Genomic DNA, 3,302 nt, shown 5'->3' with positions numbered 1-3,302 from the left:
TGAAAAAAAAAAAAAGAACAGGGCACCCAGCAAGACTGGGAGCTCCTTGGAGCTTGAGCTGTCCATGAGGATAAATTTTATTTTATGATGATGGTCCATGGCTGCTAATATGCTGCAGTCTCCCTTTTCAATGTATGCTGTTTTCTTGATTCTGATTCATGGTGATTTCAGATTTAAAGAGTAGAACTGTTCCATGGAATTTTCTTTGCTATAATCTTCCTTGAGGTGGTTTCTAAATTCAAATGGGATATAGCCAAAGTTGTACTTTGGCTCTCATGGATTTGTTTTAACTTTCTTCAGCTTCATCTTGAACCTTGCATATGCAATTGATGGTCTGTTCTGAAATCCTTTTACTGTGCTTTTCCATTTCTTTCTATAGAAGCAGCCACTCCAATTCCTGTGCATCCCATCTAGTGAGGTCCGTGTTATGGTCACCATTTATTTTCTTGGAAAAAGTTATCTGCAGTGAATAGGTCATTATTCTTTCAAAATGCTACCATGTGATCTCCCGTATCACTTCTATCACCAAAGCCATGTTTTCCAACTACTGATCCGTCTTCGTTTCCAACTTTTGCATTTCAATCACCACTCATTATCACTGCATTCTGAATGCGTGTTTGGTCCGTTTTGAAGTGCCGTAGTTGGTAAGACATCTTCATTTTCTTCATCTTTGGCATGAGGCATATGGAGAGTATCTTTTCTCTGACAGCATTGGGCTTCAGGATGGATCTGAAGATGGTCTTTGTGATGATGAATGTAATGCCATTCCTCTTCAGTTGGTCCTTACTGGAGTAGTTGACCACATGATTGTTCCATTCAAAATGGCCAATACCAGTCCATTTCTGCTCATTCATGCCTAGCCTATCTTTAGGTATCGCATTTCATTTTTGACAGCTTCCAATTTCCTTTGATTGCTATTTGTACATTCTGGTTATTAATGGACATTTCCAGCTATTTCTTCTCATTTAGAGTCATGTCCCATCAGCAAATGAAGGTCCTTTGGTGTCATTAAGGTTGACTCTACTTTAAAGAGACAGCTCTTCCGCAGTTGCATTTTGAATGACTTCCAACCTGGAGTGGGGGTGGGAGAGGCTCATCTTGCAGCATTATGAGAGTAAATACTATAACAGATAAATAGTGGATATAATTTTTAAGTGGACTTCCCAATTATCTAATTTATCTTCGGTCATTCATGCATGTTTGACCTGATGTATCTTCCAGGACCTTCATGGTTTTAGCTTTAACATTTAGACCTTTGATCTTTTTAAAGTTAGTTTGTTTGTGTGGTAGGAGGTATGGAACCTGATTCATTTTTCTGCCTGTTGATATCCCACCTCATTTGTTACAGAAACTTTCTTGGGGGAGGGAGGGGAAAAAATGAGGACCTGATGCCCGGGGCTTAAGTGGAGAGCAAATGTTTTGAGAATGATGAGGGCAATGAATGCACAAATGTGCTTTACACAATTGATGTATGTATTGATTGTGATAAGAGTCATATGAGCCCCTAATAAAATGATTAATAAATAAATAAATAATAAAAAAAGAAACGTTCTTTCCCCCTCAAATGGACTTGCTTGTAGAAAGATGAATTTTATATCTGGGTTCTCAATTCTTTTTCATAGGTTTCTGCATCTGCCATTAGACCAGTAACAGGCTGTTTTAATTAACATAGCTGTACAGTAAGTTTATCTTTTTTTTCCCCCCAGGGGAGAGCGCAAATGCAGTCCCCCGACTACCACAAATTATGCAGTCAAGTTACCCGCTTTTGGGGAAATCGCAAGGGTCAGCACATCCGGAGTGCAATGGATAAGCCTCGCCCTGGGAAAGCCTGTACAGTAAGTTTTGACATCAGGATAAAAGAGGTTTCCTATTTTGTTCTGCCTCATTATTGCTTTAGCTATTCGGGCTTCCTTTCTTTCCACATAAAGTCTTTCCATTTCTTTAAAGAATGTTGGGGTTATCAGGATTGCAGGGTACCTATACATCAGTTTTGGTAGTATTGACATTTTCATAATGTTGAATCTCTTAATTAATGAGCCACACTTTGTTTGGAATAAACTCAAGCACATGCTGGAACTCCAGTAGCAATACTTTTGGAGTTGTCCTCATAGACATAATAATGGTTGGAGCCCACTTGATGGTGGCGGGTTTGATGATTTCTTATATTCACAATGGATGAGAAACCCCATTTAAATAAAATAAGTAGATGGGAAAGGAAGAGGTGTTGCTGTAGCAGTAGCATCCAGTTCTTTGAACTCCTTTCAGATATCATGCCAAAAATCACATAGTAATCACCATCAAGCTTATTTAATGTTCCACAGGTCCTACTTCAATTTTGCTAATGCAAATAGTTGGAAAATCATCAGATTTTCAAAAGATATATTACTTGGTCATTAAGTCATTCGCTTTCTCAATCTAGACTCCAGTGTTTCCATACATTCCTTGTCTAGACCCTTGCAAAGATTTTACACATCCTGCAATGCACTTAAGAAAGTTTAGTAGGGTGAGGAGAGAGGCATTTGTGTGTGTGTGTGTGTGTGTGTGTGTGTGCTGTCTGTACCTCTCCTTGAGTGAGAGTAGTAGTGGTTCTGTGGTTGCATTCTGTCTTCCGTGTGGGAGACCCTGGTTCAATTCCCAGTCAGTTCACCGCATGTATAGCCACTTCAAGAGGCTGTGTCTTGGTTTGCTATTGAGCAGGTTTCAGCAGAGCTTCCTGATTAATATGGATTAGGAAGAAAGTCTGGGATGCCTGTGGTTGCCATGAATTGGGGGTCAAATTGATAGCAGTAAGTTCACTGGGTTTGAGTAACGGATGATAAAGGCACTGTGGGTATTTCTGTCTGGAAGAAACATGTTTCCTTCAAGGCTCACATCTGCAGGACTCCCCCAGCCAGCACAGCAAAGGGTAAGGTAAAGTCCCGCCTTTGCCTGCCCTCACAACCCTTCAACGTCTCAGAGCCGCACAGATCATCTGCAGTACAGACTCTAGTCTACACACTGTCCTCTCTCTGCCCGATGATTTCCTGTAGAGTAGCTCAATACTTCAGATGGCAGGCACTTGAGTGAGCTCTATGTGAAGAAATTTGGAAGTGAACTAATAATATCACATCTTGGCCAAGACCAATCTCCCCTGAAACTGAAGAGGGAGCCATGGGCCAGGGCCAGGGCCAGGGCCAGGAAGGGATGAGGGGATGGGAGGTGGAAGTGGGGGGACGGGGTGGTCACAGTGTTTGCAGTTTATTGGGTCTGAAGACAGGACTCTAGAAACAGCCTGTAGGGCGGAGGCCAGGTGCAAGCAAACC

At 41.4% G+C, this 3,302-nt stretch overlaps 1 pseudogene; it reads right to left on the bottom strand.

The window, feature by feature from the left end:
- Positions 1-1,703: 1,703 nt before the first annotated feature.
- LOC115871202 lies at positions 1,704-1,843 on the bottom strand (annotated as a pseudogene).
- Between the last annotated feature and the right edge of the window lie 1,459 nt (positions 1,844-3,302).

Source organism: Echinops telfairi, unplaced genomic scaffold, assembly GCF_000313985.2.
Source record: "Echinops telfairi isolate 266 unplaced genomic scaffold, ASM31398v2 ScPeMD7_3533;HRSCAF=4204_1, whole genome shotgun sequence".
Lineage (NCBI taxonomy): Eukaryota > Metazoa > Chordata > Mammalia > Afrosoricida > Tenrecidae > Echinops > Echinops telfairi.
The sequence above is the reverse complement of the archived record's forward strand: the minus strand, read 5'-3'. Positions and strand labels throughout refer to the sequence as shown.